Source organism: Lygodium microphyllum, chromosome 19 (assembly GCF_053477565.2).
Source record: "Lygodium microphyllum isolate KBCC chromosome 19, Lygodium_microphyllum_v1.1.10, whole genome shotgun sequence".
Classification (NCBI taxonomy): Eukaryota; Viridiplantae; Streptophyta; class Polypodiopsida; order Schizaeales; family Lygodiaceae; genus Lygodium; species Lygodium microphyllum.
Genome location: NC_141153.1, coordinates 11,122,246 through 11,134,195, shown reverse-complemented (window position 1 = coordinate 11,134,195; position 11,950 = coordinate 11,122,246).

Sequence of the window (11,950 nt, the reverse complement as noted above, 5' to 3'; positions counted from 1 at the left end):
CTAATGATACTTAATCCAGAAGGATAGTGGAGGTGATACCAATTTAGCATAGTGGACAAAATCTTCATGAACACAATTCATACACTGCTGAAAGGCACTCTACCTTAGTAGAGAACCCATCACACAATTTAGCTTTCTGCTGCAATTGATCTAGCTCTTCCTTTTAGAAGACAACAAAGAAGACATCACTGGGGCTGGAGGAGGAATAAAAAGACTAGCAACTTTCTAGTTAAGTTCTTCAATAAGCTTCTTCTGCAACTCTACAATTTTTTGGTAATGCTGCAACTAGTCCTCACATATACCACGCTTACGAACTGATTCTATCATGTCTACAAGGAGCTGCATTTTTCTCCTTGGTTAAGGACACGTTCTCTTCTTTTAAAGTGGCCACTTTGGTTTCTAGCTCCTTAATTGTGGCTTTTTGTGAATCCATCAAAGCTATAGAGCTATAGTCATTTGTTTATGGATATCACTCAAAGCAGCCTTCTTAGAAGCTAAATTCTCCAGAGCCTTGCTAAGCTGAGTGGTTAAAGAGTCCACTTTGTCTTACAATAAGGTGTACACTCCTGTATAGATTGTCCGAAGACTAAAGGTCATGGAGATCTCCAAAGTAGATTGAACACCAGAAACTAGCTACAAAAGCATAGATCCAAAAAGCACTATTTGCAATGAAGGAGGAATCTATGGATCCAATTGTCCTTCCCATTGTGTTGCAAAGAGGTTGGTACAAAACATGAATGAGGGAAGGGAGCTACCAGACACCTCAAGTATTGGAATCTGTACCACAGGGTTTGGAACAAGGAGAGGATTAGAAGGACCCTACGTGCGGTGCTTCTTTCAAATGATTCTGACAAGGGGTACCATCTTCTAAATTTGAATTGGCTTGCATAGAAGGAGAAGGAACATAAGGAGGAGACTGTTGAGGAAGTGGAACAAGATCAGGCACAAGAATGCCACCTGGGGGGTGTGCCAATTGAAAGATCTTCTGTAGAAAAACCCATAGGAAACAATATTGAGTTGACCCTTCATTACACGCTAAAAATATAGATCCATTTTAGCCAACAGAAAGATTGTCCAAATAAGCTTAACCCCCTCAAGGATTCTGACAAATGTAGTGTATAGGTCTTGGGAAAAACACTTCGATGCAGGCTTGCCCGACATAAATTGATCATGGAGGAATTGGCATAACTACTTCCCTAAGGGAGAGAAAATATGTGCCACTGATACTCCTGAATTGGTGATAACCTTATTTGCTACCAAAGGAGTAGAGGTCTCCTTCCACAACAAGGCTAGGATCTCTATAGTGGATAATAAATGATTACCAATAGGCATAGGGAAAGCTACAAAAGGCAGGAACAAGGCTTTGTTGATAGTAGCATGGGATGAACAGAACCGACGATCATAAACCATAAACCATAAACCAAGCCCAAAAGCTTTTTGGTGTAAGTCTCCAGAAAAGAGTAACAGAGTTTCGCATCCACTAGAGGGAATTTCAGGGCCACAAAGAGATGAAGATGAGCCTTGCAAATACAATCAACATCCAAAAGGAGAGAGAATCATGGATTGGTAACGATACATGTTGAATCAACAAGCAGGGGTGTGGAAGAAGATGCCATTTAGACCACACTAGATCACCCATACACACACAAAAACCAAGAAAATGAGAAAGTATTCCTACAAAACCCATACATACCACCATTGAGACAAATAACATGGAAATAAAATAACAACAAAAAAAGCTGATTGGACTAGACAAAACCTCCCTAAGCAGTCCACATCCTATGGAAAATTCAACATGACCTATGCACATATGTGACTAAAAGCTTCATGATATGGATTAAAATAATTAAGATTGGGACATCAGGGTACTCGATGGCGGTTGCATGTGAACATCAACTCCGCAACACAGGCGAAAGGGGATGCATGTCCTCACACGTGAATGGGGGCTTACAACACATGTACATACAAACACGATCCACCCACACGCGAACAACAACAATCCGATACACAAAAAATGTCTAGCATGGAGGGGATGTTCACACACTTATAAAACCTAAAGCACAATCGGGGGCCCACAGTGATGGACTGGGGGTGATGGGAGGGGGTGCGAACAAAGGGGGGGGGGGTTAAGGGGGAAGGGGGGGAAGTTTGGGGGGGGGGGGGGGGTGGGGGGTTGAGCGGGTAGGGAAGGTAGGCAAAGGGGGGTAGGGTGGAATTTAAGTGGGCGGGCAGGGGGGGGAATGGGAGGGGATGGGGATGGGAGGGGGAGGGGGGTTTAAATGTGGGGTGGGTGGGGTACCAAGGGGGGTGGGTTGGGCGGGGGGGAAAGGGGGAGGGTAGGTGAATGAGAAGGAGGGTGGCAAGGAGAAGTGAAGGAGGGGGAGGGCATAGCATGCGGCAAGAGCGGTATGAAGGGAGGCGATTCCAGTGACAACAACAACGCGAGCAACGGCACTCGTGGCTATGGCAGACTGGGCAGTGTCCGGGAGGTGATGGGCACAACGACCAAGAGTTGTGGTGGCGGCAATGGCAACAAATTGGGGGGTGGAGAAGGAGGAGGAGGAGGAGGAGGAGGAGGAGGAGGAGGAGAAAGGAGAAGTGGTAGGAGGGGAGGGAGCAGGGAGAAGGAAGGGGAGAGAGGAGGAGGAGGAGGAGGAGGAGGAGAAAGGAGAAGGGGGAAGAGGGGAGGGAGAAGAAGAAGCAGAAAGAGAAGAAGAGGGCGGGTGAAGATGGAGGGAGGCAAGGTGGGAGCCGTAGGGAGGGAAGAGAGAAAGAGGAAAGAAAGAGAGAGGAGAGAGTGGAGGGGAGAAACGGGACGATTGGGGGGGATTTTTTTTTTTTTGGGTTTTCTTTCTTTGTTTTTGTTTTTTTAAAATTAAATCTTGCTCCCTCATTCCGCACACCAACACGGGTGGGGATAAAAAAAATTGTGTTGATAGGAATAGATAGGAATAGGGGAGAACCTAGGTGGCCAAATGCGACATGACAAACACTTGGCATGCATTTCGAGCACGTGACATGCTTGGAGCTAAGATTTAAAAATTGGATGAAAAAGTAATTCAGTGGATTCGGGCATCGGATTGAACACATCGTAAAAAGCAAAACTAGGCAGGGTGACACGTGGTAGGGACAATGTTTCTAATGTGTTCGACAACAATTAGAGGTTTCACATGGAAAAAGATTAAAAAAAAAAGAATGAAAAAACATACAAAAATTAATTTCACAAAAATCATCATGTGGAATGTAATGTGAAAAGGAGGAAAATTGTATGTAATGAGGAGTTAGACATGGTTGATGTTAGAATGTAGTTTTGACGAGAATAAAACTTGGTCGCATGGAAAAAATGAAACCCAAAAATATAATTGAAAATTGATAACAAAAAATCAAAAAGTCAAAATGGAATGGAGCAAGAAGGAAAAATGTTTGAGTTGATAAGTTGAATAGGGATATCTAGTCAAAACATGGTTCTGAGGACGAAGGGAGAGGTTCACATGGAAGAAACAATCAAAACACGCTAAAAAATCCAAACAAAAATTAATTTTGAATAATCCATAAGTTAGAACAAGGGATTACAAAAAAAGAAAATGTTCAAGGAAGGTGATTTATAGGGCTATCTAGTCAGAACATGATTTTGGTGGAAGAAAGGTGCATTCACATGAAAAAAAGGCAAAATGCGTAAGGAAACTCAATTAAAATTTAATAACAAAAAATCAATAGGTTGGAATGAAGAGGAAAAATGAAAGATGTCTGTGGGACGAATGGCTCAAGATAGCAAAACAGAATGCCATTCTGACGAAGAAAGAGCATCTTTATATGGAAAAAATAGGCAAAAATAAATAATGGCCAATCCATGCATTTGAAAGAGGGGCGGTAAAAAGAAAAAGTGTATGAGAAAAGGGAAGGATCAGGGCTAATACATCAAACTGTAGTTCCGATGCAAAAAAGGTACATTTGCATGGAAACACATTGGATTCCTGTAAAATTCTTTATAAATTAATAACTCATGAATCGTGGGTTGGAATCAAGGGTTGTAAAAATGAAAAATGACTAGTCTTAAGGGCATACATGGCTGTCGGAGCAAATTGCAATTTCAGTCAATGTAGGATGTATTCATATGGTGGATAAGCAAAATGATGAACCATCGAAAGGGTAGAATAACATGAATGGGGTAAAACAGGTTGGGTGGGTGAGAAAGGGACCTTAATAGGGCATAAGGAAAATAGGGTATCATGTAAGGATCAATTAACAAGATATTCATGACTATATGCAAGCAAGACATGTAAGGACGCGTCCCTACACTTAAGACATGAATAAATCAGGTTGACTAATCAATAGGAGACTAAAACTTAACCATGACCTGTACCCATATGTCCCACACTTAAATTATGATATGCATAAAAATAAACACAAGAGATAGGGTTAGAAACACTTTGCCCATTCAGTTAGTTGATATAGATCATCGGCAACACACACTGGGGGGTCGAAAACATCCAAGAGGAGGTACCAAAAGGCTCACCTCAACACAATTGTATCATGGTAGGGACCATGTAGCAGCACCCAGGGAGGTAGTGTTGTGGATGAAGATCCGGTAAGCCGTCAATGGTAACAAATGCAACACTTAATCTCATCAGTCACTTGTAGGACGATGATAGATTATGTGATCACCCCATAACTTACATCATTTGAGGAGAATGATTGAAACCCATATCTCACACCGGTTTAGAAATCGACAAGACGGATGGCTTAGAAGGAGTATGCTAGCATGCACAATTGATGGTGAATCAGTGCATCCCAACCCATCTGGCATAGGTGCAAGAAGAAAGGCTAGGGAGCCTTGTAGTGCAGTGAGTTGAATAGAGTGATGCGTGTGTAGTGATGGTGGAGGCCCATCCCATATATGCATAGGGAAATGAAAATTGTGTGATGCCAATTGTCATAACGTCCCTCAATCCTCACCTCTTAGTTGATGAAAGGAAAATCAGTCACACTCAGTCCCCTCCTCTATCTCACGCTCTGTTGATGGATACAGAGGGCAACCCAATTCCTAATACCCATTGATGTAATCCTCATTGCTACTTGTGCATAGATTGTATGCCTTTTGTGCGCAATTGATGGTGCAATAGTGCATCTTGCCCTTTGCCGACATACGATGTAAGAAGGAAGGCCAGGGAGCCTTATAGTGCCATGCATAAGAACATATCATGCTTTGTGCATTGAGAGGTATACTAGCCCGTGCATGCAATGCTCTATTCACACATCTTACCTCTCTGTTGGATTTACAAGGCAAAGATTGGTTACTCACTCCACCCTTTGGCTCCCACTCTTCTAATAAATACAGAGGGCAGCCCATACTCACATCCCATCCAGTTAGGATAAAAGCTCTTGTCACTTGAGGGATTATTAAGATGAAGATTAGCTTTATTTGGTTGATGATGTCAACAATATTCGTTGATGAAGAAGTGTATCCAGGGAGATAGCCGACAAATTTGGAACTTCAATTTGCAGGTGAGAGATGTCTACGGTAGGAGTGAGATCCACTAATGGAGTTGCAAGATACAACGCACCAAGGGAGGCAACTTTTGAACTGCATGCTAGAAGGTTGTTTGAAGAATCAATTGATCTCTATTGTGAGGTGTTGCTACCTTGTCCACACCTAACTTCTTGTCCAAGGGTGTTTGCCATCTTTACTTGGAACGAGGCCTATTATGAGACAAGGAATTTCTTCCTTTTCACCCATAACCCATTTAATTTTTTTCTTTTTTGTTTCTTTTTTCCCTACTCCCAAGGGTGTTTCCACCTTTTTTCAAAGAATAGGTTGGCATGACAGGGACCAAAGTTCTTTTCTCCCATGATCTATATATATATATATTTATTTATTTTTAATTACAAATTTCCAAGAGGAGAATGGCAAGAACACCATGTATCAGAACCATCCTCGCCACCTCTGCTAGATCAGATGAGAAGGGAGAAAAGTAGGGGTGGGAGGTGGTTGTGAGGGGCTAGAAGAACAAGGCCACCTCATCAAGATAAGTAGAAGGGCTATCATGAGCAATAGGCAAAGCCTTACCAATCGATGCATAAGGGATGAAGATGCTATTGGCGGTGACTGTCAGGATCCTCAGGGAGGATAATACTTCTTTAGGTGATAGCCATTAATCAAGAAGGGTTCATTAGAAGCATTGACCGCCTACACTTGGATAGCGTTAGGGTTGACAATAAGTATCTTATAGGGACCCATCCAACGCTATTGTAGTTTTCTTGGGAACTTGTCAAATCTCGAGTCATAGACTAAGAGTAGGTCACCATTCTTAAATTCCTTATGCTTAATGAAGCTATCTTGATAAACCTTTCGTCGAGCTTGGGTGGCTTCCATACACTATATAGGGCCATCCTATGAGTCTCATCCAAACATTCTAAGTTTTTTTATAGCCACTCACAAAAGAGGGCAGCTTTAACTCAACATGGAGAATGGCTTTTGTACCATACATCAATTGGAATGATAGTCTTGTAGTAGCCTTATGGGAGGTTCTATACACCCAGAGGATCTCTGTAAGTTGATCATCCCAATCATGACAATGTGTGACAATCGTCCTTATCAAGTTCTAGCAAAGGCATGATTAGTAACTTTGACTTGGCTGTTGACTCTGGGATAGTAAGGTGTGGACTTGTGATGGCAGAACTTATACAACTTTGTCAATTCTTTTATAATCTTGTTGAGAAAGTGAGCACCTCTATCACTAACTAGCTCCAAGGGACTACCAAAATGGGTGATGATGTTCTTGTATAGAAATAGGGCCACGTTGTTGCCGTAAACATGCTTCAAAGCTTTGGCTTCACACAACTTCGTCCTGTAGTCCATACAAACCAAAATATATCAGTTCTACTTCATTCTGGTTGGAGGGTCGATGGGACCAGCAAAGTTAATTCCCCATTTCTCGAATGGCTTTAGGGAAAGGATGGGCTGTAGAGGCATAGTACTAGTTTTGGTAGGCTTTCCCATCCATTAACAAGCATCACAATGTTTGCAGTAGTCATATGTATCTTTGTGTAATGTAGGCCACCACCAATATCCTACAAGCAAGGCCTTTTTGGATGTCGCTTCTCCTACAAAGTATCCCCCCCATGGGGCTTGTCATGGTATGCTTTCAGAAATATCCCAATATTGTCTCCTACAATACATCTTCGTAACATTTTATCTTTATCTTTCTTGTATAGAGCACCATCTAACAGAGTGTAGGGGGATGATTCCAACAAAGCCTTCTTCTTCTCACAGTTTAGTGATACTAGGAGGATATTGTTGAGTTTCCAAGTGGTTGGCTATGTCTGCATACCATGGGGTTACAGTTTCGACTAGAAAAAGGGAAGTATCAGGGAGGTCTAGGTCATCCTCCTGTTCCTCTTCACCGCTCTGAGAGGGATTCACGATAGATGATCAGCCGACATGGGAGCGACTAGGTTTGGTAACCACTTCAAATTCAAACTCTTGGAAGAGAAGGAGCCATCTCACCATTCTTGCCTTCACATTTACTTTGTTTATTAGGAAGGACAAGGCCTCATGGTCCACATGGAATTTGAAGTGCGTTGACAATAGGTTGAAACTTTGCCAAGGTAAATACCCTTGCTAGGCATTCGAGCTTCATCATTGTGTAGCCCTTCACGAAAGTTATAATGTGAATGAGAGTTATGAGCCATATTAATCACTAGTGTTTTTGTGTATAGTATGGATGGTCCAAAAATATTAGATTTTTGGGTTAAAATCTAACATGTTTTAGATATTTTAGATATTGTCCTAAAAAGATATGGAGATTTCTAGAACTGGGTGTCATATATATTTTTTAAAAAGCAAGTGATATTTTAGCTAGTTTTGGAGATTTTATAAAAAGAAAAAAAAGAGAGATTGGCGAAATCATGCACACCGCAGTCGCTGTAGACAACAATTCGAACAGGGAGAAAAATGAGTGATTTGAAAGATTTCTAATCAGGTGTCTTGGGGTTTTACCCCCCTTTCGGAGCCAATGGAACCATCAGATTTATGATTTGAGTATTAGATCACTGATTTTTCCAAGATCTCCTCCACAAAGAGCTCTTCCTCTCAGCCATAACCCTTCTTCTCTTGTTGAGCTATAAATATGAGGCATGGGAGGCACAAGGAAGCACAAGGAGATGTCGAGAGGCTGCGAGAGAGAGGTAGAAGGATACCCCTCCAAGAGAGAGAGAGAGAGAGAGAGAGAGAGAGAGAGAGAGAGAGAGAGAGAGAGAGAGAGAGAGAGAGAGAGAGAGAGAGAGAGAGAGAGAGAGAGAGAGAGAGAGAGAGAGAGAGAGAGAGGAGCAATACCCTCCAAAGCTTTCCACACATGCTATGACATATTTTGCATGAGGTCATGCCCCATAATAAATTGGCATGTGATGATTATAGAAAGATGCATAAACACCTTAGGACCCAAATAGGGCTAGGTTATATCACAAAGAGAGAGCCATTGTAATATCCCCACCCTTCCCCTCCACTTATGACCGGGGGCTTTTTGGGGGGATATAATATTAATGATAGAAGAAGAACCTTAATACATCTCACTTTCTCCTATTTATCCTCTAAGCCATTTTCAAATGTTGTCCTCATCATCAAGTTAAACCACCGATATACTAGCTTCATCATAATCATTGTTATCATTATAAACTCATTCACATCATCATGTCATCAATGAGATGACCAAAGTCATTGCCATGTTTGAGATGAAAGGGAGATGGATTTGGACAACAAATTCATGGTTGTCATTGTACAAATTGAGTGTCAAGGATAGTAAATTGATTATCTTCATTTTTCTCATGTACAACACCCTTGAATGCATCAAGGGTAGTCCATTGGACTCCCCAACCAACTAGGTAGATCACAATAATTAACCCCATGAAGAGGGAGAGAGTGAGAGTTCAATCAACCTAAGGGATTAATATAATAGGCTATATAACATTCCTTAGCTTAATGTAGTAGGGTTGTTGATCATTTCTTTTATTCCCAATCACAACTATAGGGATGGTGTGGGTGTGTGTGTGAATGTGTGTGAAGAGACACACACAAAGAGAGAGAGAGAGAGAGAGAGAGAGAGAGAGAGAGAGAGAGAGAGAGAGAGAGAGAGAGAGAGAGAGAGAGAGAGAGAGAGAGAGAGAGAGAGAGAGAGAGAGAGGGAGGGAGGGAGGGAGGGAGGGAGGGAGGGAGGGAGGGAGGGAGGGAGGGAGGGAGGGAGGGAGGGAGGGAGGGAGAGAGAGAGAGAGAGAGAGAGAGAGAGAGAGAGAGAGAGAGAGAGAGAGAGAGAGTAACCCACTAGCAAAGAACCCACCCTACCAAAGGAGGAAACACCACTTTCCTAGTCAGCTCCTAAGAAATCAACAAGCTCATCAAGATGTTCAAGTCTTCCACCCAATGTGTGCCAAAAATTTCACTAGACATAATTGTGATAGTGGAGAATGAAGAATTTGATTAGCTCGTGAGGAGTTTGAGTCCTAAACAATTAATCTTATACCCTATTGTGTCTGACTTTATGATCTCTCAAAACCTCAATGTGCTATCAATTACAGCTCTCAATAGTCTCATTTCAACAAGTACATTCACCTTGAGAGACGGTTAGGTTAGGTGGATAGACAAGATTTTGCCTAGTCTTGTAAGGATGGAAAGTCTTGGAAAGCTAAGTGCACGTTGAAGATAGACAGTGTAGATGGGGAGTAACTAGCATGGTGGCTCAACATTCTTAACAACAAAAACCTGGCAAATAATGAGATAGAGAGAGAGGGGGGGGAGGTGTATCCCCTATAAGGCTATATAATGTATTGATGCCTAAAGCATTAGGCATTGATTTCTATTGAGGTAGGATGTTGTAGAGAGAGAGAGAGAGAGAGAGAGAGAGAGAGAGAGAGAGAGAGAGAGAGAGAGAGAGAGAGAGAGAGAGAGAGAGAGAGAGAGAGAGAGAGAGAGAGAGAGAGAGAGAGAGAGAGAGAGAGAGAGATTGTGTGTGTGTGTGTGTGTGTGTGTGATAGAGAAGTAAAAGAGAGAGGAAAGGAAAGAATCCGTGGAAGCATCAAAGTGAAGAAAAAGGCCAAGGAGAGGAGCATATTACCAAGGTGTCCTCATTCCCCCACAAGCTCCAGCCCTCAAGAGCTTCTCTCTCCCTCCACTTAAGACTCTGCTCCATTCTACATCCTTGCCAGATCTCCCACAATCCCTAAGGGCCATATGTCACTTGCCTTGTTACTATCTCTGTCATGCACACATGGATGCCTTGCCTTTAATGGGCACAAAAGTTAGGAAAAGCTTGGCCAACCTCCTAGCCACTCAAGACATATAGCATCTTTTAGTATCGCATTGGTATTTTTAGGTAGATCCATAGACTATTTTTAGACCCTAACTTTTAGTGAGTCTATTCACACTAATTACCTATCCTTTGACCCTTTGGTCTATATACCCTTGTACCCTAATGTAGACTATCTCGTGACCCCTTAACCCTATCAACCCCTTAGCATAGTGGTTCATTACCTACTATTAGTGCTATGATTGAGCTATCCTACAGACTTGTCCACTTAAGACCCTTGTCTTGATATTAGTCCCCCCCATTTTTTGGAAGAGCTTTAATCCTTGAAAACAAAAGAGGGAAATTGCTTCTTGAGTACAATAATGTTCTCCCAAGTAGAACATTCTTCAGGTCTACCTTTCCACTTAACCAAAACTTTTTCTCAAACATGATGATATGTACGATGCTCATGGAAATCCAAGATTCATTCTAGATCATGAGGTTGAACTAACGATTCAATAATTTCTACTAACATTCATTGGTCTACCAAACTATCATCACTACCAAGTTATCTTCACAATTGGCTAACGTAAAAGGATGGATGGACTTTATTAGAGGATGGTAGATCTAATATGTATCCAACTTCACGAACACATTTACAGATTGTGCAGAAGGGCAAAAAGTGAGCTTTTTGAGAGAGTATTTGGGTGAGCTTTTTTGGGCAACTCCACTAATCTTGTTTCACATAGTTTACTTATTCCAGCCCTAGATATATCCATGTCCACCTTCGCTTCTACCACCAACACCACTATAATAGTGTTGCTATCACCTTCACAACCACCTTCACCACCACCACCACCACTACCGCTACCTCCACTACCACTACCCTCACCACCACCACTACCTCCACTACCACTACCCTCACCACCACCACCACCACCACCACCACCACCACCACCACCACCACCACCACCGCTACCTCCACTACCACTACCCTCACCACCACCACTACCTCCGCTACCACTATCCTCACCACCACCACCAACACCACCACCACTACCGCTACCTCCACTACCACTACCCTCACCACCACCACCACCACCACCACCACCACCACCACCACCACCACCACCACCACCACCACCACCACTGCCACCACTATCTTCACTCAGTCTATCTCTCTTTTTATCTCTTTCTATGTCCCTTTCTCTCTCTCTCTCTCCCTCATTATCTATCTGGACACAACTACTATCTATCTTTCTCTCCTTCTCTCCCCCACCCCTCATTGCGTGCAAATTGGAGCTTGGAGGGGATTAACAAAGAAAAACAATTTAATAGAAAAAAAAAACTTTTAAACCTTATCTTTTACTTAGATGTTGTTGCCTTTGCTATCTATCCCATTGTCGCAATGCTATCCATCTCTCCACACCACCATGCAACCTACTGTTGACCCACACACCACCATAATCAATTGTATCACCCTCTAATGTGCAAATCGGCAGTCTCCTTGCCATGTGGGCCAACATTTGGACAGTCTCAATGGCAAATAAGGGGAGAGAGAGAGAGAGAGAGAGAGAGAGAGAGAGAGAGAGAGAGAGAGAGAGAGAGAGAGAGAGAGAGAGAGAGAGAGAGAGAGAGAGAGAGAGAGAGAGAGTGTGTGTGTGTGTGTGTGT